Here is a 27,987-nt window from a genome sequence, read left to right on the forward strand (position 1 = left end):
GCCCCCCTGTGTACCTACCAAAGTTGTTCCTCCACACCATCGAGAACTAGCTAATATAAGAATTAAACTCCTACAGGTGGAACAAAGTACCAAATGAAGCTAGACCTCACATCCATCCTAAGTTATTGTTTTTTTTTTTTCGGTGTTCTTCCAGGTGTCACGTCACTGAGACATAGAACTACTGATCAACAATTTGTAATAGAAGGCGATTGTTGAGATATGCATATATAGTAAACGTATTTGTGCTGTGCATCTTGGCAATGCTGGCCCAGGAAGAAGGACATATCTGGCCTGAAGACTACTGTATGATAAGACTAAATCAAAGGCTTCACTGTAAATGAATGCTTTGAGCACTTGTGTCACTCTCGGATGATTGCTTTGTCATTTTAATTCCAGATAAATGGAATTCTAGTCTTAGGAGATATTTAACTTGAAAAAGCCTGTCCTACAGGCAGGGGCACCTACATTTGCCCTGTGAGGTTCTCTAGTCAGTGGCTGATCTTAGATCTCCTTCTCAAAGGGAAACATCATTTACAACGAAGTCTTTTCCACGCATGACGTTATCAACGATCCACTTACCCCGCAAACGTCTCTTCAACGCGGGTGCCTTCCACGACCGTCTTTACCACGCAAGTGATATTCCTTTTGGTCGTCCTGCTTGTAAGTTCTGCGTGACGTTGGGGGTGTTGGGGGGGTCTCCCCCCCATTAAAAAAACCAAAAAAAAACGAGCAGGCTACATAAATTAAAAAAACGCACTACAGTGTCATTAAAAAGTAAAAGAAAAGAGCCGCACCAAAGACGTGGCAGTGTACGTCAAAATTGTAGTCCTTTTTAGGTCGAGCTGACGTTAGCATTCATGCGAAGCATGAATGCTGTCAGCTCGACAACTAATGTGATCCGTTTTCAGGAGAGTGGACACCAAAGTGTTACGAGCGTTTTCAGGGTCGGATTTGACCTCGGGAGCGAGCGTCTGGTAGCTGCGCATGCGCAAAGCCGCTGCGCATGCGCAAAGCCCTTGCTCACACACAGGCAGCCCCCACCTCTCTGCATGCACGCACGCACACACACACACAGGCGCGCGCATGCACACGCAGGCATACAGCACCCATACAGGCACACATACAGGCACACTATCCGCTACCTCGCATTCTCTCTCAATCACACACAGTCACGCATGTGCACACACGTTCCCTCGCGCACACACGCACACACTCCCCCCCCCACGCATACAAACAGGCACGCACGCACTTTACATCAGCCCTGGGCCCCACTCACCAACTGCGCTCTTCCGGCGGGGCTCCTCACGGCGCGTCTCCATCTAAATCGGGGCTCCCTCAGGTCAGAGGAGCCCCGCAACAGGCGCCACACTCCTCCTTCTCCCCGGCCCCCTCCTGGGGACCCGGGCTACACCGGACGGCAGGGCGCTCCATGCGCCGGCAGCTCGCGGACCTGGGGAGGCGGGACTTCCGGTCGGCCGCGAGCGGATTGGCCGGCCGGCCAAGAGCTTCCGGGTCGCCGCGGGCAGCGTGGCGGCACTCTCCCGATCACTGGGTTGTGACACGGCCAATGCAATCAGGGAAGAAAGGCTTGTTTGTGGAGCCCTCTGGGGCGCCTCCGTCCTCGCTGCCAGCTCAATGGCACCTTTTCTTGCTGAAGGGGTGAAAAGTTCCGTTTTCTTCCTCTCCCGCCTCATCTGATGACATGAGCGCCGAGTGCGCTCGACCAAAGGTAAGTGGAAAGAAACATCTAGGCCTCGGGCGCTCTCTGCTCGCGAGCATAGGTTCTAAAACTTACACCTCGCTAGCCAAAGGCAACAGCGACCTCGGTATGAGAGATTGTGCGTGGTGCGCAGGTCAGCGAAGGTCACTCGAGGGAGCCTCGTTCTGATCTAGCAGGCATGGCAGCCGGAAGAGCTGACACGGCCCCCGACCCATGGCGCCTCCACGCAGCCCTGCACACTCCTTTCGTCAAGTAATTGGATTAATACCCGCTTCCTCCGGCTAATCTCCAAACGTGGGCGCGCGTTATTTAAAATCCTGCGGGATATTCTCCTTTTACACGAAGGAGGAGCACTTTATCCCTCTGCGCGCACTATTAGCCGCTTAACATCAGAACTAATGTGCGTGAAGCGACAGCGCAATCCCGGAGTGTCGTTTCGTCTCTGCAGATTCAGGGCTCTGATCCAGCTGCAATCCTGCTTTGCATTTTTTTGCTTCTTTGCAACATGTTCATCATGACTTGCTATGCACATGTTGTAGCGATATAGGTTGCATGATTCTAGGAGGTAAAATCATCCAATACCATATATGTTAAACTCATTGGATTTTAGTTTTGGAGGTGTGATATGGTTAGAACCAAGCCCTAATGGGCAGATGAGTGATGGTGGTGGCGGAGACTCATGAATAGGCTGCTACGGGGATTTAAGTAGGATGTAAAAAATGGGGGTTGTCTCTCAAAGCGGGAAGGCCTTTGTAATAAAGGGCGTGGTTTAATAAAAAATAAAGCACTAAAAATATGTGCTTAGCATAGTGCGCCGGCCGACTGGTATTTTTCTGCTTCTGTCATTGCATCCAGGTGTAAAATACAGCAAGTAACATTAAAACAAAACAAAAAGCCAGGACTATTGGCTTTGTCAATGGTTTGTTAGTTGCATATGCTTCAGTTCTAAAATGATGAGACTGTGCAAGAACTATAACGAGTCTCTTTTACACTGATGAGGAGTACCTCGGAGGAAATGAAGAACTGACTCTCCCACCCACTCACTGACTCTCCCACCCACTCACTGACTCTCCCACCCACTCACTGACTCTCCCACCGGCTCACTGACTCTCCCACCGGCTCACTGACTCTCCCACCGGCTCACTGACTCTCCCACCGGCTCACTGACTCTCTCACCAGCTCACTGACTCTCCCACCCACGCACTGACACTCCCACCCACGCACTGACTCTCCCACCCACGCACTGACTCTCCCACCCACTCACTGACTCTCCCTCCCATTCACTGACTCTCCCTCCCACTCACTCTACCTCACACTCACTCTCCCTCCCACTCACTATCCCTCCCACCCACTCACTCTCCCACCCACCCACCCACTCACTCTCCCACCGACTCTCCCACCCACTCACTGACTCTCCCACCCACTCACTGACTCTCCCACCCACTCACTGACTCTCCCACCCACTCACTGACTCTCCCACCCACTCAATAACTCTCCCACCCACTCACTAACTCTCCCACCCACTCACTGACTCTCCCACCCACCCACTCACTGACTCTCCCACCCACCCACTCACTCACTGACTCTTCCACCCACCCACTCACTGACTCTCCCACTGTCACGCTCTCCCACTCTCAACAATACATATATTGCATTACAAATGCAATAGGTGTCACATTTGCGAAAGTATAAGCTATTGGCATTGTAAATAACAATGCTATTAATTTATCCATTTTCAAAACCAACACATAAAAAAAATATTGTCATTTACAATGCCAATAGCTCAAACTTTCCTAATGCGAGACCTATTGCATTGCAAATGCTTGTATTTGTTTTGTGGTTGTTTGGTCTTATTTCGACAGTGGAATATATGTTTGCGTATTTGCTAGCCGTAAAATCTTTTTTATGCTAGTCTTATGGACACATTATGCCGCATATCAAGGAGGTCCATGTACATTGCCTATATACCAACTGCATCAAACATTTGCATTGCTGCAGATTTTTGAACGGCCATGAATTCTTCATTACCATGCAACATGTTCCATTAACAATCTTCTTGACTGTTCCTTGTAAGTTGCCATATCGTCTTTGGATAATATTTAACAGTCTGTGGACTTGTTTAGCTGTGATGATTTGCCACATATATTACTGACAACCCATTTATTCTTTAGATCAAGGTCTACCAATTTCAATCAATGAAAGCTTTACGTGTTAGTAGTTCTTTGAATACGACAGATCAGCAGGTAATTTCTTTATTCCTTATTACATATTTCATCCTTTTCCTCTTCTCTTGGTATTGCAACTTACAGGGTTTGCAGTCTAACGGACCACATTCTTCGTGGGTTCGCATATGTGGGTGCATAGATTCCTAAACAGTTTTTCGGCTTGACTTCGACATGGACATCTATTTATTCTTTTTTATTGTTTCCCCTTTGGGACAATATTTTTCTAATATGTACACTTCTTGGCATGATTGGGGCCAGCTTGCTGCATTATACGTGCGATACACTTCATTGGGGAACCATATCATTGTGACGTGGTTTTATCTTCTTTTGGGCTACGTATGGCATCTATTTTCCATTTGCATGTCCAGATAGTTAGTCTTCACACCTGTACGTTACCATTCTTGTACACATACAAATGGTACACATTTACATTTCTGGTTTCCAGCCCGAGGAAGTTATTTTTGAAGATGAAACGTGTTGGCTTTGTTGGTTCCATCCGAATAAAACAGTACTTGACTGCGCTATCACTTGGACTAAACGGTATCTTGTGGAATAATAACACTATACTGGGAACGTGTCTCATACACATCTTGTTCGATTTTACTGTATATTTATTGCGCAAAATTGGTTGTATATTGTGCTTCAGGATAATATTGTTACGAGTACACATATTGCAACAGCATTACAGATAAAGACGTTTTCTTTTTCATTAAACTAGATTAGGCCTGTACATAACGGTTAGCAATTTTGTGCTCCATACATCAGTAGGAAGTTCAATACTGAGTTGCATATGGCTGGGTGCAAACTGGGGTGGGGTGGCGAGCGAAATAAAGATGGATAAAAACCAGATCTGTAACTGGGGGTAAACGTTTGCATTGTGCAGCATTCCGTCCATCTTCTGTTCTTTTAACGCTTTACTGGCATTTTGACGGCATGTGTCAACCCCCTTATGTCGGGCTTGTTGGACCCAGCCCAATCTGGGTTTATCCTCTCCAGAGAGTGCGGGAGACAATACTAAAAGGATCCTGCACCTGGTTGACAAGACCAAATGCCGTGATGCGCCTGGCTGTAGATGCGGAAAAGGAGTTTGATATTTCACTTGCACTACTGAGAGGCCACCCTAGCCCACTTAGCCTTGGCACCAAGTTCCCCAAATGGATTCTCAGTTGCTACAGCAATCCCACATTGGCGATTTCGGTCAATGGGCACCTGTCAACACCCTTCTCCATACACAAAGGGACAAGCCAGGGAAGCCCGGTATCCCCTCACCAATTTGTCTTATTCATGGAGCCAATGGCACTAAGTCAGAGATGACCCCCCCGGATTGCTGTGGTGCGGTTCAGGGGTGATGTACACCCTGATACCCCAGGGTCTAGGCAGCGCGATATAAAACCTTTTAAATACATTTAAATAAATAAGCCTCTACCCAGATGACACCTTAGTAGCACTAGAAGATCCACTGCATTCCTCAAGAGCCTTTCTAGAGGAACTAGAGCAGTTCAGGAAGGTGTCTGGGTTTAGAATTAACCTACAAAAGTCACAGGCCCTATATCTATCAGTACCATTTTTCCTGCAAGAGCATCTGACCACCAGCTACTTTCTGGCATAGGCTACATCCTTGGTCTCCTATCTCAGAAAAAAGAAGACCTCCATGATCCGGGACACTGTCTAACAACAACTATAGCAATTTAAACCACCAGATTAGGACAGACCTCGTCCAATGGAGGCACTACAACCTCCCCTCGCTTGGGAGCATAATAGCCTTAAAAATGACAATACTCCCCAGGGCCCAATTTCTATTCCAAGCCACCGCAGGAACGCTCTAATCCATTCGGGTGGAGTTAAGCTACTGTGTATGGGAAAGCAAATACCCGTGTATGCATCGCAATCAGATATACCGCCCCATGGGAGAGAGGGGCCTGGGGGCCCCTAATCACCTACAATATTATCAAGTAGCACAGCTCTGCTTCCTGGTGGCTGTATTCACTTTGGCTGACGGTCACGGATCAGATCCTCTTCATGCTTGGGCACTGCGACCCATCAGCGGCATCCTTCTGGCTGCCCACACCGGACAACAACGCTCCCCTACTGTGGACTTCCCACACCGCCTACCGGGCGACTCTAGTAAATAGCCCCCCTCCACCCCCGCGTGGAAATTATGCCTCTTGATTGCCTCCTGTATTGCACCTTATTGGTCATCTTCGATGGGCCTGGACACCAGTATCGTGAACCATTTACCTCATCTAATGAATCAAAGGCAATTGCCTCAGGCACCTATTCTTTTATCCTGAAGATGATCCCTGCATTCTTGTAGAGGGATCGAAACGTTGTTGACTTCTCGCACCCTGACATAATTGAATATCTTTATTAGTATGTGCTGGGATGCGCAAATGTATTATTTGGTGGCCAAAATGTTGTAAATTGTTCAGGCACAACCCTGTGTTTGCCTCAATTCCCGGATATAAAAATGCTCCCACTTGTATATTTTTCTGTTTAGTTTTTACATTAAATGATCATGTCCAATAGGACATAAAAAGTAGACATCATTGTAATTCTACTTTCATATGTTGTGAGCTACAAACCTTCTTGTTAGGGACCAATGTTCCTTAAAACACTCCTAGAGGAATGGAGCAGCCCAGAGACTGAGAAGCAATGGTGATTCATGGAACGTGGAACAGGAGCACCTATGGAAGATACCTTGGTTACACCGGAAACGGAGGGTGTTGGGTCTATACTCTTTGCTGATCACCTGAGCCACCCTGGCTGTCTGGGTTGGAGAGGGCACCAGAAAGAAACTAACGTCCTTCCCTTCACTGCTCATGCCCATTTTGACCAACCCAGACTTTGCCCCGGGCCTTCACCCCACAGTCTTCTTGGCATTGCAACATGTCGATTGCAGTTCCATCAGACAGTTTTTTTGACGCTGAGGGTCCCATCTTCATCGAGCAAAAGAAAAACGATTACAGTACACCCAAAACAGAATGCCCTCACTACTTTCAGATAAGGCATTGGGTACTCACAGAGGTTCGAGAATGGGCGCAGAGGCGATTCACTACCTATGAGAAATTAATCTTACTTAAAAATGACGACAAGTGTATTATCACCGAACTAACTCACCCCCTTATGGAGGAGAAAACTGCAGGCCAAAAGTGTTGGAAACAGCAGCTGGGATGCTTATTCACACAAGTAATGGGGACATTCATTAAGGCATGCTATACTGCTCGTAATACATCAAGCATTGAGACCAGCACCAAGATAAAAACATATTGATATCTCATACTTGCCAGACTACACAGGGGTAAACCAACCCGTAGTAAAGATTGCTGGAGGGGCTCTACTTTGGGCATGTCCGAAGCAGACACCGTTCTGGGACATGGTACGCAGCTCCCAAGCTTCAAATAAAAGAAATACATCTTAGGGCTCCTCAAAGCCCTGACCTTCCCCCTGAGATCAAGGCAAGGCCAGCATATCATATTGGAACCGGATGCAGCATTACAGGCAATTCTAATATTTTTACCTTGTAAACTCAATAAAATAGATTTGAACCATTATAACAAACATTGGCATTGACATTGCCAATCAGTCTCGTCTTTGGGACCTTATAATTGTTTAGTTATCCAGCACAATATCCTTGGTGCAACAACATCAACTGTTGCATGGCTAAACACTTATAAGGTCCCAAAAACGAGACCTATTGCCTATGCCAATGCTTGTTTTACACTGCGGCTCATAGGCCCGATTGGCTAAGCCAAACTTCTCTAAGCCCCAGTAAGGTTCCTTTGAGACGCCTCTTCGTACCCATATCTCTGGCAGGTGATACTGCTCCGGTTGGCACATTTCTAGCATTTTTGTTTATTTAGTCCTGTAGTGGCTGGTGGGGGAGGGGTTTTGTTTCACTCTTTTTATGCGGTGCCAGTCTAAAGGTTGCTTAAGGGCATTGTCCTGCTACGAGGACACTTTCTGTGCAATTAGTAACTTTACTGTTGCTGTTCTCAAATGGGGATATTGGATTTCTTGTGTTTAAGTGCCACATGCCCATATTTCGTGTTTTTCCCTTAGTTTTGTTTATTTTTCGTTTTTCCTTTATGTGCTCCTTTTGACCTGTCCTTTTAGGTCTTGCCTGAGCCAGCACATGCGCTGCCGATGAGAGGCATTTAGTTAGTGGGCTTTTAAAAGTCCTACCACAGCTTTTAGAGGCACGAGTAGAGGCGCCATCTGGTTTTCCTCTCGCTATCCCACGCGAGTGCCTCGCTCTGCCTGTGTCTTGCTCGCCCCTCCCCCACCACAGAGTGCGTCTAGCAGCCGCGCATCTTGTTTAGGACTTGTGCCCTGTGTGCACCAATGTACGCATCGCTCGCCTACACAGTATGTTCAACCAGTCCATTTTTCTGTCGCCACTTTTAGTCTGCGTTTGGCACAACCTTTTCGGCTGAGCGTCTCTCCTCAGCCTCTAGATTCCAGTGTGTGAGATTCTTATGTTTTTCCTAGGAATCGCAGTGTTTGTGAAGTCCATTTGAACTCTACCTCGCCACCGACTTTTGACACGTGCCTCCGGCAGCCTAGAAGTACTGTTGATTTTTTTTTTTTAACCCCTCTCCCCTATCATGGTACTTTATTGATCCGAAGCTTCCATCTCCCCAGTGCCCTGGTATTAATACGCTCCCAGAAAGAGGTTTATCACTGCAATGCCCTCTCGCTCCGAGCCCCTCATTTTTTTCTGAGAATTCATCAGGAGAATTCCTGGAAAGAGCTGAACTGCAGGCGGTAGCGCTGAGTGGAAATGTGCTAGGGATGATGCACAGCGTGAAACGAAGAAACCAATGACCAGTCTCGGGTGCCCTTCTCGCATGTTTTGTGACCTTAGCCAGAACCTTTATTTTACCGAGCCTTCTTTTTCTTCATCACCTCATACATGAGACCGTATTCAGATGGGTGCGTTCAGGATATACACTGTTAAAAAAACGCTTGTGTTTCATAATAGGCTCCATTTACAGTAATAATCTAGCCTACCTTTAGGGTACATGTAGTAATGGATTTGCCTTTTAGTTCACCAATGGCCTTGTACTTAGGGCGGGCAGTAATGTTTTAAAATAAATGTTTAAAAGGTAGATGTGTGCAAGCCAGAGAATTCAGTGGAAGGGCCGAACCCAAGCCAAGGATCTGGCTTGGCTCTACAAGCCCAAACACAAGCCAAAGCCGCAAATAAAATGTAATGTGTGGCGCAGCGGCCAGGGCGACTGACGCTGGAATCTGGGGACCACTGTTCGATCCCCGGCTCCGGCGGCAGGTTAGCCCAGCACCATGTGACTCTGGGCAATAGCTCGCTTAATCTTCCCGACGGCCCCCCAGCGCCTAGAGACCCTTACGGGTGATTGTGCGCTTTACAAATGTGGACTTTACTTTTACTTTACTTTAATGTGAATCCTCTTTTTTTTTTTTTAAGTCACAGAATTGAAGCAAGGTGTACTATATACATGTACAAAAAAAGACAAATAGGCAGTTATCTAGCATAAAATAGAGAGAAGCAACATAACTTAATCAGCAAGATACACAACATAACAGGCAATACGACAGCGGCTTCATCATTTGGACAGTAGCCATATAATGTAACATTCAGCAGCAACGTAATATAACCTAGACTGCAGATAAATCGTACATAATATAGAAAGCAACTACATAACAGCTGCATATTACATATGTTATCATGACACACAGGAGCTTCATACCATATACAGCATAGACCGTGCCTAGCTCAATACCCTAGACTCCCGGCTTGTGCAACAAACACTACCACTGCACTGACCCATGCCCCTCGGTAGGACCTTTCACCTGCACCCACTGCCACAGCACAGACACACAAGCCTACCACAAACACATCGCAGACACCATCTGAACAAAAACACCAAGCCGCATGCACCTTTCTCAAAACACTCACTATGCAAACACACCACTGATATTTGGGAGCCTATCTCCACCCTCACGCCAGAAATCCTCTGTCACTGGAGGAGGAAAGAACCATGGTGCCCTTTACTGGTTCTGGGTGGACGCTGCCGAACATAAACTATGGCAGTACTACATGTAACACCGAAGAACCACGCTACACAAGGTTCTGGCTGCCGGCTTTAAGCCCTTATGAACAACTCCTTCCATTGCCTAGCCTCTGTTTCGCAAACAAAATTGTCTATCCACTGAAATGTATTGTAATTGCATTTTCTTTTATAGCTTTTAAAATAACGCAAACTAGATCAGAGAAATCTGTTATCAGAGCGCTTACATGAGCACCAGTTTCGTTACAGATGGACACATTCATTTTTTGTTAGGCACGGTGAGATTAAGTGATTTGCCCAGAATCACAGGATGTGGAGTGTCGTTGCAGAGACTCGAACCCGTTTCCCCAGGTTCAAAGTCGACCGCTTTAGCCGTAAGGCTGCATCCTCTCCCCTTTATATAGTACTTGCCACCTTTGAGGCTTTGAAGTGCTTTATGGCGAGTAGCATGCTACTGGGCAACCAAGAGTTAGTGTTCAATTCCGTGGGGATTGAGTATTGTGATAAGTCATGTGCTTTCAAGGAATCCATTCCATGCTTTTGTTCCAGTTTCTTTGGGGTATTTTAGGTTAATGGGAGTTAGGAGTGATCAATAATGGAGGCTATGTAAGTTCATGTGAACAGTTGGTGAAATGAGTAGATAGGCTTGAGGATACCAAGTATTGTTATATTGGAGGGCTATGTTTTCGAAGAAGGCGGGGTTGTGTTCTATTAAATGAGTTGTGGTAAATATGTAGAAATACAGTAATGGAGAGTAAGAAGGACAGGCATGCGACTCACAGTAGGTTATACTCATACTGCAAAGCAATGGCAAATGATACGATTGACAGCACCCTTTAACCGGTTTAAAGCTTACTTGATTTGAAAGTGGCTCGATCTGCCTGTTATGTGTTAACAGGAACTCGGGCACAGAGTAGAATTACTGTCCTACACTTGTTATACGATTTATTCTGTTAATGCCCACCTGAATTGAATCACTCAGCAACACCTCAGCATCACTATACGCTACGACAGCATCACTATACGCTACCGCAGCACCGCAGCATCACTCCGGGCCAGCGCAGCATCACTCCGGGCCAGCGCAGCATCACTCCGGGGCAGCGCAGCATCACTCCGGGGCAGCGCAGCATCACTCCGGGGCAGCGCAGCATCACTCCGGGGCAGCGCAGCATCACTCCGGGGCAGCGCAGCATCACTCCGGGCCCATTTCTAGCATTTTTGTTCATTTAGTCCTGTAGTGGCTGGTGGGGGGAGGGGTTTTGTTTCACTCTTTTTATGCGGTGCCAGTCTAAAGGTTGCTTAAGGGCATTGTCCTGCTACAAGGACACTTTCTGTGCAAATAGTAACTTTACTGTTACTGTTCTCAAATGGGGATATTGGATTTCTTGTGTCTAAGTGCCACATGCCCATATTTCGTGGTTTTTCCCTTAGTTTTGTTTATTTTTCGTTTTTCCTTTATGTGCTCCTTTTGACCTGTCCTTTTAGGTCTTGCCTGAGCCAGCACATGCGCTGCCCATGAGAGACATTTAGTTAGTGGGCTTTTAAAAGTCCTACCACAGCTTTTAGAGGCACGAGTAGAGGCGCCATCTGGTTTTCCTCTCGCTATCCCACGCGAGTGCCTCGCTCTGCCTGTGTCTTGCTCGCCCCTCCCCCACCACAGAGTGCGTCTAGCAGCCGCGCATCTTGTTTAGGACTTGTGCCCTGTGTTCACCAATGTACGCCGTACGTATCGCTAGCCTACACAGTATGTTCAACCAGTCCATTTTTCTGTCGCCACTTTTAGTCTGCGTTTGGCACAACCTTTTGGGCTGAGCATCTCTCCTCAGCCTCTAGATTCCAGTGTGTGAGATTCTTATGTTTTTCCCAGGAATCGCAGTGTTTGTGAAGTACATTTTAACTCTACCACCGCCACCGACTGGCCAGCGCAGCATCACTCCGGGCCAGCGCAGCATCACTCAGGGCCAGCGCAGCATCACTCAGGGCCAGCGCAGCATCACTCAGGGCCAGCGCAGCATCACTCAGGGCCAGCGCAGCATCACTCAGGGCCAGCGCAGCATCACTCAGGGCAAGCGCAGCATCACTCAACGCCACCACAGCATAACTCAGGGCCAGCACAGCATAACTCAGGGCCAGCACAGCATCACTCAACAACACCGCAGCATCACTCAGTGCTTCTTACACTTTTTAATTACAACTTCTCAGCATGCTGCACAGCAGCCACACTTCTCTACAGCACAGCTTAGAAACATTGGCTAGCTCAATAGCTCGATCGAAACCAAACACTTATAAGGCCCCCTAATGCATAGCCAATAAGTCTTGCCTTTGGGACATTAGGAGTGTTTAGTTATCCAGCACAATATCCTTGACTAAACAAGTGTTGCATGGCTAAACACTTATTAGGTCCCAAAAGCGAGACCTATTGGCTATGCACGTCGTTATATCTTCTTAATAGCTGGTATTCAGAATTGTCTTTGAGTGCTTTTCCTCACATAACAGATTGAGAGCAGTCACAATCCACACGGAAAGTTTAGGCACAAGAGCAATTCTATTTTATAGATTAAACGTTCAAATTCCTAGCATCTATGCTCAGTTACGGGCGAGCGATCACTGTGATAGCCTGGACTATCCCACACCTTAGTTTTTTATTTATTTTCATGATTTCATTTAGTCCTGGCAAAGCAATCGATTCGGGATCTTTTGTATTGCAGCAACTCTATATTCATTAACGACATACAACATAATAGATCGCATTGATAGCGATGAGAACATTTTGATTGAAATTTATGTACTCATGCAGAAAAATGCAATACACCATAAAATGAAAAAATAAAACAGCCTTTCAGTTGCTGTCTATATGGAATGTGATGGTGTTGGCGTAGAAGTTCACCTTTCGTCCTTGCTGCACTGAGTCATTGCAGATATTTATGCCCAGTTAAGATGTTCAGGGATATAATTATTTTTTTTTTTTAAACACTGAAAACCTTAAAATTATATACTGTAGTCGCCTCGGTTACAGAATAAGCTTGTAATGTAATTTTTTTTGTTAGTGCTTCATGTTCAAGCCTTTCTCTTCATACTCTGATTGTTTATGCCCCCTCAAAAAAAAGCTTTAACAAACAACCATTGGAATAGGCAGAAACAAGTTGCCAGCATTGCAAGTACAAAAGAATACTGAGGAAATTTTTTATTGGAAATACTTTTTTAATATGTTTGTTCAGTTGTATATAATGATTTCTTGGTCATATATAAGGTAACAAAAATGCTTCGGACACGTTTTAATTAAAACCTTTCAGCATGCTGCACAACAGCCCCACTTCTCTACAGCACAGCTTAAAGACATTGGCAAAGTCAATAGCTCTGGCTAAACACTTATAAAGCCCCAAAGGCGAGACCTATTGGCTATGCCAATGCTTGTTTAGTTTTGGTAGACGTGTTTTCACGCATATTTCGATGGTGGATGGAAGTAAGAGCTGCTGAACGTAACGTTTTTAAAATGCGATGTTAGAACCTGCGTACTAAAAAGCTGCGTGGTAAAGCCACTTGCGAAGTAAAATTCGCGTGGTAATGCCATGCGGAGTATTTGTATTCGTGGTAAAGACATATATTCCTTCTCAAACAGCCAAAGATGGGTGCAGGCGTGGTTCAGCAGGGTCTATATTTGTAAGATCTGGAAATAGTTACAGCGCCCAATTTTGGGGTATTTTTACATGTATTTTCGTTTTCTTTTCTGAGACCCTACGCACAATGTGCTAAATTACCTTCTCTGCCAATTACTACGATCTAACTAAATCAAACTTGTGGCCAAATACATTCTCCCAAATGTAAGTATATAAGTAGAAGAAAATGCACCGCTGTCATGAACATGTTTGCATGTGGTGTGATTGAAAGCATCTTCGTACAAATGGGCAGAGGTTTTCTCACTGGGAGTGAGCATCAAAAAAGGAGTCCCTATTGAAGGGGACTGAGTTACCTGAAGATCGTTCTTTTGATTTTAGGGCAGGTGAAGCCTGGCGTCTGATGGTGAATGTGGTAAACACACCGAAGTAACATTATTCAGTTGTTGTGGCACAGTGGTAGATAGAAAGGTCAACTTTGGCCATCTGGAATTTAAAAGATTAAAGCCTGATGATGTGCAAAGTGGAAACATTAAAATGTGGAGGAGGTAAACTGAACACAAAGCATGTCACTCCCACTATTAAAGGCCGCCACATTTATCAGGTATTCACAATGGAAAGGAAAAGTGGAAAGGAAAATGCGTGATTCATCTTCTCGCTACCTATACATGCTTGTAGACATAAGCCTCCATCTACTAAGATATATGCAGAATTTATCTGAATAAAACTACTTTGCTGAAATGGTTTTTGCAAGTGTTGCAGCAAGACTGGGAAGATCAAATATTAGGCAAAGAAACTTGACAATAAACAAACAGGCTAAAAAACACAGCATGCCACAGTTATGATGCAGACAAGCATCATTCCTAAGCTGAGAAGACTGCATTAGCTCCCAATAAGAGAATTCATAGTATATGTATTGGACTTATGTGGTACAACATAATAAAGATTCCGACTACTGATCTTGTGGACTTCAGAATCATGGCAAGAGCTAAAAAGGCAAGACAGCTCATGAGTTAAATGATCACTGCTCTTGTGATCTGTGTATAGTCTTTATTCAGAAGGAACACAGACACCTGAAGTGCTCAGCAAACATTTATTATAAAAATCACAAGATTGATGGCTGTTAGAGAAAGGCTGTTTCCCATGCTTCTAAGGTAATAGAAGGTGCTGCCATGTCAGGTAGCCAGAAACGTGAAAAGTCTGACATATTACAATACTGAAAGATGAAGCAAGCCTGTGGTTGGCAGACAGGTTGATACTACCAATGTATTCTAGTGCAATCACTGTGTCATACGAAGGTGCCTTTGCTTTTCTAGAAGTGACTGCCCTACCAAGTTTTTCTAAATACTGCATAAAGGAAATGTATTTTAGCACTCTCCCCTTGAAGGCAAGAGAGAAGAAAAAATCCAACTTAATAAAAAGCAATGGTTTTGGTTCTTTTGCAGTTTGTAGTTTTTTTTGTTTAAGAGCCAAACAAACAAGCACCTTTTGGGTAAATGAGCACAGATACATTCCTCCGACATGTGCGGAGATTAAAATAATTCCTTTCTTCCTAAAGATTATGATCCTTCACACACTGATGAATGATATTAAACTTTTCTTGCATGTAGCGACCTCATCTTTCAATCCTCAGGGGCATTTTAGAGTTCTATTCACAGCCCAGCACTGAAATAATGTATGTGATCTACTAAAGCAATGCCTTTCTTGATAAAGACTTTTGACATTCTTTCACCCAAGCCAAGTTCTGAATTTAGTGATATTCTGTAAGGTTTGGCTGTGGCTCATGAAGTACCGCAGACTGGTGACATTCTGGGAAAAGGGTGTTTTTGCGAGCACCTCTATCTAGACTGGTTGTGGTTGCACACACAGATACTGGAGAAAATGAGAGATTATCTGCCCCTAGAATTTCAAATAAGACACATTGAGAGTATGTGGTTCTTTGTTGAGAGTCAAATAAGCTTCAATTTGTCTGCAGTAGATTTTGAAAAATGTCTCCTCATGATTGAAGTATTAGTGAATACCAGGCTACCGTGACTGCAGATCAATCAGTTGGGTGTGTGCTGAGTATTCCTAATGTATTAATGCAAAAAATCAGCTGAAGCAGCAATGGCATAGTTGAACTGCTTGTAAAAAAAAAAAGACCCATGATGGTAGATCCCTTTATTGAGATCTAGGGTGGAGAATTAGTAGCCCTCCCACTCCACAGAAGAATCATGTCCTAAACGAATGGGTAGAGGTGTCTCTGTTATCCTTGGTGCAATAAACTCCACAAAAGACTTGCAGGATGTATTCAAGAGCTATTGTTAAACATAGAAACCCACCAGCAGTTTGTCATTAACAAAACTGTAGCCTTTCCAGGAACCATCCAGCGGTTCCTGGAAATGCACTGCAAGTTTGACGGGCCACTGCATCAACATGACGGGCCGCACATCAAACTTACATTAATTTTCCCTTAAAAAAGAAAGTCCTAAAGTGCAGCAGGTCCAGACCTCTTCTGATCTTCTGTAGGTGCAGGAAGTGTTCTGAGGAAGGGTGGATGATGGTCCAACTTTGTAATGTTCACTAGGCTGTGAGTGGGGACATCCTAAGACACTTCTAGTTCCTCTCTTACCAATTAAGTAAAGGTTTCCATGCCATGACCTACCTACTTTTACAGTAGTTCTGATTGTCTTAATGCAAACAGGCCCAAAAATGCAATGTGTCATGGCAAATCCAAGATGGCATAGGCCTTCAGCCACACTGAACTTATGATCTGAGGCTGGGGGAGTGAGTGGGAATGCCTTATGTTAATTCTAGTGTCCTATCACATCTAACACTATAATCTAGTTTGAAACAGAAACTGAACCCACAACATGCTCAGAGACTGGTAGGACAAAAGCAAAATCCTTCAGCACCCAGACAGAGGATCGACAAGAATTGTCTTGGCACCTTGTTCTCTCCCTTTCAAGCATGCAAGTGTTACATGTCGCTAAACATACCTGTCAAGCAGGATTGGACACTGTAATATAGGAGTCATCTCTACTCATTCGCGTTAGCCTATTGTTTGCTCTTGGAAGGCATTTCCTGCCTAATTCACACCTACACAAGACTGGGAGAAGTTGAAAAGCGAATGCAAATTAGCCCCCAAAAGCACCATGCAGGGAAAAGGTAACTTTCTAAAGATTACTTTTCCTTAATATGTATTAAAAATTCAACTTTACTACAGAATTTAATTTTTACTATCTATTAAAAAGTTATTTCATTATTTTTCTAGCTGGTCTATTTCCCCATGCTAGAAGCGTCAATATTTTAATGTGCACTCCGGTTTTCTATATAGGAAATCTAGGTCTGCCACAGGGAAAATAGCTTTTTGAACCTTGTCACTGTAGTGTCGTGGTAATATTGATTTTCTAAATGTCCTACTATTAATTACCATGCAGGTTACATTGTGGGTTATAAGGCTTACGTAATAGTGACCTACTGATATTTGACAATCATTGGCAAAGCCAAAAGACCACGCTAATGTAAGGATTGCAGGCTGGTTCCACAGGAGCGTCAGGAATCCGAAGAGTAGTCCGCAGCCTTCCCCTACGGTCTTCCGACTCTATCAAGCACTAGAGTACGAGAGACACGCCAGGGGAAAACAGGGAAACAAAACAAGGAAAGAAGGGGGAAGACAATGATGGCTGATGGAATACTCCAGTAGTGAATATAGGGTACTTCAATGAAGGCAACAAGAAATCAGGAAGGCTGAAATGACAAGAGGAAACAAAAACACTCTAGCGCTACTCCAATCAAACAGGACATTGATTATACATGTACATAAACATATCACGTACCCAAATTCTTAATATGACTCTGATTTAGCAGATGAAGGTGGAAGTAAGGTACAGCGTCTGGAGCTATAAGAAGGATGACACAGTTATGGAAAGGAGTATTATAGTCTAGATGTTGTATGTTTGTTAGCACTCTAAACAACCCCTCTCTTACTTCAACTATCTTGGAACTGCCATTGAAGACTCCTTCAATAACGTCTGGTACACAAAGAACCTTCCATTTAATTCTTCTGCAGATGTCTTTATGAATAATCACCATCTATGAGAACCAAACAAATTCTATACAATCTATTTACATGGAACAATAATAAGGCAAAATATTGGTAGCGCATAAACGCTCTTACCGTGATTCCCTGTAGTGAGGAATAGATGCACCCACCCAGATCCACGCAAGAGTGCCACAAAATATCAAGGACAGAGTTTCCAGAAAATAATGGAAAGAGATGGTGAAAACTCCTGGAAGCAGGGTCCTTGCAGGTAAGGTGGGGACAGGAAAATAATAAAGGAGAATCCTAACTGACTAACTAAGTGATAAGTAATAATGGGGGAAAACACCACACCGGACAGCGGAGCAAAACCCGGCTGTCAGGCGTAAAAAGAAAATACTGGGAAGCAAGAGGGAGATGAGTTCCACCGGATGGCGGAGCTAAGCCCGGCCGCCGGGTGGAAAATGAGGGTCAGCGCAATAAATCAGAAGTTCACGTCTAAGGCCGTGAACTCGTTCTTAGCGAAGCAGAGAACGGAGCAGTGCCCGGCCGGATGGCGGAGCAAGGCCCGGCCGCCGGGCGAGGCACCAGGAGTAGGGGAGTGGAGAGTAAGTAAGCACAGAGTAATGCCCGGCCGGATGGCGGAGCAAAGCCCGGCCGCCGGGCGGAGCACACAGCAGTGTACGCCAGAGGCAGAAAGGCGCTGTAACCAAGCGCGTATGCGAGCCCAATTTAGCTGGAGCAGGGGAACGCTACACGAAGAACAGCGGTCAAACAGCAAAACAGAACCAAGAGTAACGAAGGCAGAGGAACAGGAACGGAACCGGAAACAAGGGAAGCTTGACGCAGGAACGTGAAGCGTCGTTCCCTGTTTCCTGGTTCCTTACATACCGGGTTTCTTAAAGGGACCGTGTAGGGGATTCTTGAAGCATGACAGCTAACGGGAAAGCTATTGGCTTTATCAATGTTTTTTATCCATGTTGTACAGCAACGCAACTGATGTGCAACATGGCTGAAAATAAAGGACAAAAATGCTATGATGTGGCTAGCCCTGACCACATCATAGCACATTTTTTCCTTCACTTTCAGCTGGCTCAAACTATTGACGAAGCCAGTAGTTCACGAGTAGGCGAGACTTACTGACTTTGAACGTTTTTTCCCCAAAGATGGTTTAGAAAAAGCGTGGACTGTATTCCTGCCTCAGAAATGCTATAGCTACACCCCACAATCAGACAAGGCCTGCTGTGCAGTCTAGCAACTATTGGATGGGGACAGAGCACCTACAGTCCCAATGACAGTGCCTGGAAAAGCCTTTATGCCAGAGCATCATTCTATGTAAGACACATTGTTGGCTCTACGAAGGGCAGGACTTGGCAGCATGGACATACATTGAAACCCCAAAATGCTACCCTCACATGTAATCATACACTGCGGTAGTCTTTTCTGTAGCTCGGCGTGATGTCTTTCACTTTAGGGATTGCGTAGTGTGGGAGATAAAAACAAGGCTGATGCTAGTCCATAAGCTACCCTTATAGCGCACATTTGACAGGCTAAGAAGGGTTTTCAGGGTGGGGGTCGCGGTGCCCCAAGCTGCAGGCTGTTTGCAGGGAAGGTTGCATGGCAAGAGCGATGTGGAATCTGCAGGTTATTGGCCGGGCTCTGTAGTATGTGCAGCTGTTCTTTGGGATCACTGTATACTTCAAAGCTAGGAGTTAACTGGGCTACGTAATCCAGTGCATGCTGTTCGTAGGGTTGTGTACGCCAATGATGGCTGTTCGTAGAGTTGTGTATGTCTGCGCAGGTTGTTTATAGGAATAACTAAAGAATGAAGGCTATAATCTTCTTTTACGGTTGTTTGCAGAGCTATGGACACTTTACATGCTTGCACAAAAAAAGAAAAATCTAGCCACACATTGAAAGCGTGAGCATCAAAAGGACACTCACTTGCAAAAGAAGCAGTACTTGGGTCATGTTCACCACAAGGGACAAACACACAAATAGGAAGTGAAGTCAGCATGCAGTCACCAAAGAAAAGCAAAGCAATGAGAGCAATGATGAAGCTAACATTGGTAAGTAAAGGGCGGGCTCTAAGCACCCCCTACCCCTCCCTCCAAAGCTAACAAAATGTCTCACAAGTGACAGAGACCATGCAAACAAGCATTTACAATGCAATGGTCTCGGCATCATTAAAGGTAGAGCTATTGACATTGCTCATGACATTTCTTTTTTTTTTTTCTTTAAATCATAAATAAATGGCATTGTCATTTACATTGCCAATAGCTTAATCGTTAAATAAATGGCATTGTCATTTACAATGGGCAAGTGCAAGACTTTGTTTGTAATGTAAGCCATGCTTTCGCAGTACTGTTGAATTTCATTATCCTCGCCTTGTGCTATTTTTCAGCCGTATATAGCGTGAGTTTTGTGGAATTAAGCATAGTGTAACCTACCTTTGTGTTTTGGAACCTTGTGTAACAAGACATGTGTTCAGCTGTTCTTTGTTTTAGCTCCTGTGTGTCAGTGTACCGTGTAAGCGCACAAGCATACCCTGCTCTCTCTGGAACAGTCACTCTGCACTCAACACTCTGCCCTCAACGGCACTCTGCCCTCAACGGCACTCTGCCCTCAACGGCACTCTGCCCTCAACGGCACACAGCCTTCAACAGCACACAGCCCTCAACAGCACACAGCCCTCCACAGCACACTGCACTCAACAGCACACAGCACTCAACAGCACACAGCACTCTGCCCTCAACAGCACTCTGCCCTCAACAGCACTCTGCCCTCAACAGCACTCTGCCCTCAACAGCACTCTGCCCTCAACAGCACTCAACAACACTCTGCACTCAACAACACTCTGCACTCAACAGCATTCTGCACTCAACAGCAATCTGCACTCAACAGCAATCTGCACTCTGCACTCAACAGCACTCTGCCCTCAACAGCACTCTGCCCCCAACAGCACTCTGCCCCCAACGGCACACAGCACTCACCAGCACACAGCACTCACCAGCACGCAGCACACAGCACTCTGCACTCAACAGCACTCAACTGCCCTCAACTGCCCTCTGCACTCAATAGCACTCTGCACTCAACAGCACACAGCACTCTGCCCCCAACAGCACTCTGCCCCCAACAGCACTCTGCCCCCAACAGCACTCTGCCCCCAACAGCACTCTGCCCTCAACAGTACACAGCACTCACCAGCACACAGCACTCACCAGCACACAGCACACAGCACTCAACAGCACACAGCACTCAACAGCACTCAGCACTCAACAGCACTCAACGGCACTCAACTGCCCTCTGCCCTCAACAGCACTCTGCCCTCAACAGCACTCTGCCCTCAACAGACGATATATGGCCCTCTGCACTCAACAGCACTCAGCCCCCAACAGCACTCTGCCCCCAACACCACACAGCACTCACCAGCACATAGCATACAGCACTCTGCACTCAACAGCACTCAGCACTCTGCACTCAACAGCACTCTGCACTCAACAGCACACAGCACGCTGCACTCAACAGCACTCTGCCCTCAACACCACACAGCACTCACCAGCACATAGCATACAGCACTCTGCACTCAACAGCACTCAGCACTCTGCACTCAACAGCACTCTGCACTCAACAGCACACAGCACGCTGCACTCAACAGCACACAGCACTCTGCACTCAACAGTCCTCTGTTTCGGGTCTCTGCGGCCCATGCCGCTCGTGCGCTGAAGAATGTGGGCCAGGGTCAGCAGCTGGGTCGGGTCACTGGTGTAGAGCGACTTTTTATGCATGCGCCCAGGGAATGGTGTGGCGGATTTGGCGTTTTACTGCCTGTAGACTGGGGTGGCTCAATCACAGGGGAGAGCGCAGCGGCTTCTGGAAACAGAAGGGGTCCAGGATGATTGTGTGGCCCAAAGCAGCCTCAGAGACACACCAAGGATGGGCGCAGCCAGGCTGGCACTCTTTTTGATGTTGGGCTAGCGGTACTGAATATGTAGCCTGCTATGTATTGTAGCTGCTGTGCCTGGAGTCTGTGCGCTAATAGAGACCAGTGCTGGTGCAGTGTTTCAGGTGTTTTTGCCTGTCTACAATGGAGGCGGCAGTCCCAACGGCAGGTTTGTAATCCTGGAGGGGCCCGTTGCTGGTGAATGCACAGGCCGCTGAGGTGTCGAATCATCAAGGGTGGGGGAGGCACCTAGGCTCCAGTAACATCTTACCCCACTTATCTCCCTCAGGGACCTCAGCCAATCGACTGGATCACGCTCGGTGAGCTCGCGCGGGCACTATCCACGCGGAGCCGTGCACAGCGAGGTGGCGCACATGTTAACTGCGGGCTAACGATCAAACGGATCACTGCACCGCCTGCCTGAGATCTGCATATACTGAGGAGGGGGCAGAAGGCATCGCCACGCTCCCAGCACATTTACCACACCACAGTTCCTCCCTCAAGTCGTGTCCAGTCCTCGGGCCTGTCCTCCGCTATAGGATGCAGTCGGGGTCGGGAATCGCGGTCTTCCATGTGGCGATCAGCAGTTTGGAGCCAGTGTCGAAATGAGGCGACATTCGTATGTCTGGCGGTTCTGTTCTTGCTATGGTGCGGTCATGTTTAATGGGGGATATTTGCTGATTTGCTGGTGTAGCCAGCGGAGCTTCAATGCAATGCGGCCATTATGGTCCACGGCTTACCCGCCCCCCCCCCCCCTTCTGGCGACTTTAATGTGCTTTCTCATCATGCCATAGCACATTAGAAGCCAGCCATATTATCTTTGCTTGTATTTATTGGTTATAGTCTCTTTTCGGGTGCCATTGTGACAATTTGGACTGAGGGGTGCCCATCTGTCAATATAGTGTGGGTTGCAGCTCAGCAACAATCATAAAACGACTACGAAATGGAAAAAAAAAAGCCTCGGCCTCGCGCGCGTGCACCACTGCAGGCATATGTATGTGGCCCGCATCGCTATTGTTTAGGCACTAATCAAATGCTACAGCTGGCTGCGCCGCACGACGCCAACATAAATAAGGTCGGCACTTTCACACTCACCCCTTGCATGCAACCATTGTAACTCCACAGACCACACTTTGTCCCCAGCAGTCTCTTAGTATCGCGGCCGCCCCGGAAGTCAGGCACGGTCGCCTGTGACGGGGGCGGGGCCACGTTCAGACCGGAAGAGGAGGCAGGCGGAGTCGTTGCGTGTTGCGTCTCGCGGCCCGGGGCTCCTGTGAGCGGTGTAGAGCCCCTGAGCCGCGCCAGCAGGAGTTTGGGCGCCGCGTGCTGAGGTAAGGTAAGTTCCAAAAGGCTGGAGCGGGATTGGTGCACTTGTGTGTGTATGCTCGTGTGTATGTGTATGTATGTGTGCGACGGTGACGGCGGGGGGCGGGGGGGGGGGGGGCCTGGGTGCACTTGTATGTGTCAGGGGTGGTGTCTGTATGTATGTATGTGCGTGCGTGCATGGGCGCTTGTGTGTGTGTGTATGCGCATGCGTGTGTGGTGCTTGCGCTTCCCAGGAGACAGCGCCTGGCCACAGCACGCGTTCCAGTTACAAATCGCCTCGAAGGATGCGCGCGGCCGGGACTGTCTCCTGGGAAGCACGCTCGGTGACATAAGATCTCGGCGGAGACGCGCTTCCGCGCGTCTTTAGCCGAGACCTAAAAAGGCAGATTTCTTACAGTATTGGTAATGAGGGGGGTGGTGGTGGTATTTGTGGTTGTGTTAGCACCTGTAGTGGTGTTAGACATTGTAGTACTGTGGCGCTGTTGGTGATGATGTGGTATTGGTGTTGGTGGAGGCATTGAGGATGGTTTTGGTCGTAACGGAGGCGGTGGTTGTGTAGGACTGGGGGTGGTATTATTGGTGAGAGTATCAGTGATATTGTTTGCGTGTGGGGATTATACAGGTGGTGTTATTGGTGATGGTTTTGATGTTGAGATTAGTGATAGTGGTGGTGGTTTTCCTAGTAGTGGAATTGGTAGTAGTGGTATTGGTAGTAAAGATTGTGTGAACAGAAGTAGAAAATAGACACCATCATCTGTAAAAACAAGATGTGTAGCAAGTCAGCTTGCACTCCTTCCATGTTTACCATTTTCTATTGTCACAGTAGTTACATGTCTATTCTGAGTGTCAACTGCTGTAACTGCAAATTCACACCTCTGCCCATTGCCTGCTCGACAAAATGTATTCTTGGTTTTCCAGATACTGCAAAGGTCACCAGGTTAATTGTTAGCTGTGCTGGGTCAAAACCCAGTAAGTTTGTAAATACACATGTAATCCATAACCTAGAACTAAGAGACCACAATACCAAAGCACTCAATCAGTAGTCAGACAAAAATAATTTAAACCTTCACAAAATTGATTGTTTGGTTAATGGTGATTCAAATCGACGACAAAAACCAGATGATTGTAGACCATAAGCATATATTGAAACCATGAGAAGACAGCCGACGTGTGTTTTGTCACGGTTTTGACTTCTTCAAGGCTGTAAACATGTCTATGCAAATACAGGTATTTTCAACATATTGTTAAGATATATAATTCAATTCAACAAAATGTAAAATTATATTATCACAATCACTAGGAAAGAAGAGATTAATTCATTATTATTTCCATCAGTGATAAAGATAGTTGATTAGAACTGTAAGGTGTAACAAAAGTAAACGTTCAGCATAAGTATGAGCGGAGTAATGTATTTGCTTAAGCCAACATGATCCAAGAACGAGAAAAGAGTAAAGATGATCTCGGAAAAAAAGTAAATCAAGCCTTAAACCAGTGTGTTTGAAGCCTTCGATTTGGTGAAAAGATTAGGCCAAACAAAATACCACTGACTCCATTGTGAAGAAGTGTTATCATCTGTGCATGAGGAGAGAAAGAAAAACGGAATTTGAAAAGATTCTGACCTAAAATCAAAGTGTCTTAGTCACAATTTGCAACGTCGATGCGAAAAAGACTTCATTGGGTCGAAACTAAAGGTTAAAACACCATAATAAGCCACAAAGAATATATGGTGTATAAAAGTGTTAAACAATTTTCTAAAAGAAATATAGCTGGGCTTACAGTGATTATTCAAGAGGATTAGCCATGATTTTGGAGTTGCAAGTTAAGTATATGTGTCCAAAATAGGTAATGGTGCCACTATTCAAGTTGGTGACCTCCCGTCCAGTTACAGGCCACAGGTATTCTGATAAAAAATAAGAAACATCATTGATAACCTGATCTATATCATATAAGCGGGTGGACAACAGATATTTGGGTGTGTGGACAACCAACCTGTAAGTTAGAGTTGCCGTCTATGGAACTGGTACACTCTCGACCAGTGAGTGTATAGAAACCCTGTTTCCTGTACATAATCGAAATATACAGAAGTAATTCACTATTTAGGCCGGAAATAAAGTTCAAGAGTAAACATTACCTAAGGAAGAGGAAGTAGTAAGAAGTATCCGACAAGAACATGGAGTTGGCTGGAAAATACACTCCTTGCAGACAGTAACCTCTAACAGAAACACGAAACAGCATAAAAAGAACAGACTCTTAGTATAAACTTCTGCAAACGTGTTTTGCAACATTTGCAGAAGTTTATTCTAAGAGTATGTTCTTTTTATACTCTTTGCATCCGAGAGATGTTGCTATTTCCAAAGGTATTGGTGTTTGGTGCGAATGGTAGTGGTATTCTTGGAGTGGGGTAATCGTAGAATTGGCAGCGTTAATGGTGGCAATGTCAAGCTAGGACTAAAGTCATGAAAAAAGCATTTAAAATATGTATGCTGTGATTTTTTTTTAAAAGCATGTTGTATCTATACATGTATAAGATAATTCAGTGTGACATTAAGTATGATGCCTGACTGTACTTTTTAGAATCTTACAAAAATAAGCCTTTGCAGTGCAATCGGTCTCGCCTTTGGGACCTTATATGTATTTAGCTATGCAGCACATTAGCCTGGGTGCTGAAAAACCTAGTGTTCTTTAACATAGAGGGAAAGTAAGCACCAAACTGTGTGACACGCCAGGTATGGGAACACATGGAGAGAAATATTGCCTTTCAGCGGGAAATGGTATAGTCCGAAGTTATCTTTTTAATATAAAATCAGGGCCTTCGGTGGTCATATCACTGAAAATACAAGATTTGAAAAAAATATTATTGCCTACGGGTGCTCGTGGAAGACAATTTCTATGGACTGGAATCTAGAGAATGCTAAAGTGAATCTGGATTTTTTACTGACCTCTGCTGGTCGTTTTCTATCAAGAAAGTTAAATAGAGGCAGTTGAACAGAAAAAAAAGTCGCTAAGAGGAAGCAGACAAGTCCTAGGGCTGATCTCCAGAGCCCACAAAGTACATACACATATAAGTATATACTTAAGTATATACGAGAGGTCTCGAATGCTTGAGCTAAAAAAAGGTTATGTTGATTTGTATAGCACACTGATCACCCGAGAGGGTATCCAGGCGCAGGGTCGTAAGTATAGGCTGACCTCAACTTTGATTGACAAAATTTCAAACCAATGGTTGAAAGAAGGTGATTTTTTAACTTAATGCGATTTTCTATAGTGCAAACTTTTACTCGAAGGTGTCAGAGCGCTTTACATAAGAACCAGTTGCAGAACATAAGGACTTAGGATTACATGCGTTATATAAAGGATACAAACAGAAAAAATTGCAAATGTACAAGATGTAACGTCACACAAGGAGGAGATACAAACAGAAACAAGCATTTACAATGCAACGGTTTCGCCTTTGGAAAAGTTTGAGCTATTGGCATTGTAAATGACAACATTTGTATTTATGTGTTGGTTTTGAAAACAGATAAATAAATGGCAGTGTCATTTACATTGCCAATAGCTCTAATTTTTCCAAAGGCGAAACCGTTGCATTGTAAATGCTTGTTTTGGCTTGCAGCCATTTTGGTGTTTGTTGTTTACTCCCAGCTCGGCTCTCCACCCCGCACCCCCGCCTCCCAGCTGCTCCTCCCTCGCCCCCGCCCCCCCGCCTCCCAGCTGCTCCTCCCTCGCCCCCGCCCCCCCCACTATCCACATATGACAGATGCCTTTGCGCGCAGCGTCCACGCCCAGCGGTCGCGCCGAAGGTGCGCCAAAGGTAAGCCCGTCTACGGCAGTCCGCGCCTGGACCGCGCCCAGCGCCAGACCCCCTGGCCCTCGCGGTCCTTGCATTACCCACCCCACTCGCTTAACGTATGACGCTGCTACCCTCCTTGCCATTAACCCCGGACGCACCCCACAATGCTGCGTAGCTACCCCAGGATACACCCACGGACCATTCGCATGCCAATCCTGTAAAAACAGTTTCAATCGGGTCGGGGACAATCGATATTTGCCCGGCGGTATTGCCTCTGTGACCCTCTAGTCAGTTAAATCAATGAAGAGGCAGGCGCTGGAGACTGGAAGGCAGGAAACAAGGGTTTTTATTCTCTCCGGAGGAGAACACAACGAAACGGACAGAAGGTATCGTTCTGAGGTGCTCTAACTTACGTTTGAGGCCTGGCCCCTTATATACAGTGTTTTATGGTTTTTATTGCAGTTTACATATATGTGACAAAGCTTTGATATACGGAAAGACATACCCGGAATCCCCCTTTGGGGCCCGTTCCCACACACATTTACAGTTGAAATCCCCACCCTAATCACAACAGGTGATGAGCATCGCGCAGCTGGATAATCCGCCGAGTCACGGGATGTGGGGAGTGTGATTGGGTCTCATGGGGTGGGGGCTTTGATCAACCCGGGGATTTCTTTGATGGGGGAAGCTTTCTATTGTACGGGGAGGGGCAAGGGTGGTATCGGCAGAGCTGGGTGTCGGCTTGGGAACGGGGAGGACAAAACGGGCACACGGGGAAAAAGGGGGTTTGCATCTAAGGGCCGGAGATCATGAAAGGAAAGCAGGGAGGTGTCGCGCTGGGAACAGGATGAGGGCCGGGGGCAGAGCAGCGCCGAAGAGGGGTTTATGACTCAAGGCAGGTGCAAGCAGGGGGTGGTCAGCGTGCAGGCTTAGCGAAGGCAAAGGGCTATGTCAGGGGCTAGCGGCATGCAAAAGGGTTTGTTCTGATCGGGGCATCTTAAAATGGCGGGCGCGCACGACAAAAGTGTGTGGCATCAGGGGAAGAGGCAAGATGGCGCAGATAATGTTCACCAAAACGCACTAATTTTCCACAGTCCCTCCTTTAACATATTCAAGACATCTTGTTGGTTCATTTTCTACTCGGGTCTATTGTGGTGAGCATGAAAGAGAGAACGGTAGGAAACCCAAGATAAAGAGTTGTAAACAATACACTTTGAGGTTACTAGTTTTTAGGAGGTGCACCTATTTGATGAACTTTGATAAATTTGTTCAGCAGGAAAGTCATAGGAATGAAATACAAA

The 27,987-nt window shown here is 46.0% G+C and overlaps 1 protein-coding gene across 3 annotated transcripts in view; it reads right to left on the reverse strand.

Moving 5' to 3' along the window:
• The window catches only part of LOC144772247 (uncharacterized), a 228,007-nt gene that overhangs the window by 173,835 nt on the left and 26,185 nt on the right, over positions 1-27,987 (reverse strand). The gene's annotated exons all lie outside the window — the stretch shown is intronic.

Source organism: Lissotriton helveticus, chromosome 8 (assembly GCF_964261635.1).
Source record: "Lissotriton helveticus chromosome 8, aLisHel1.1, whole genome shotgun sequence".
Lineage (NCBI taxonomy): Eukaryota > Metazoa > Chordata > Amphibia > Caudata > Salamandridae > Lissotriton > Lissotriton helveticus.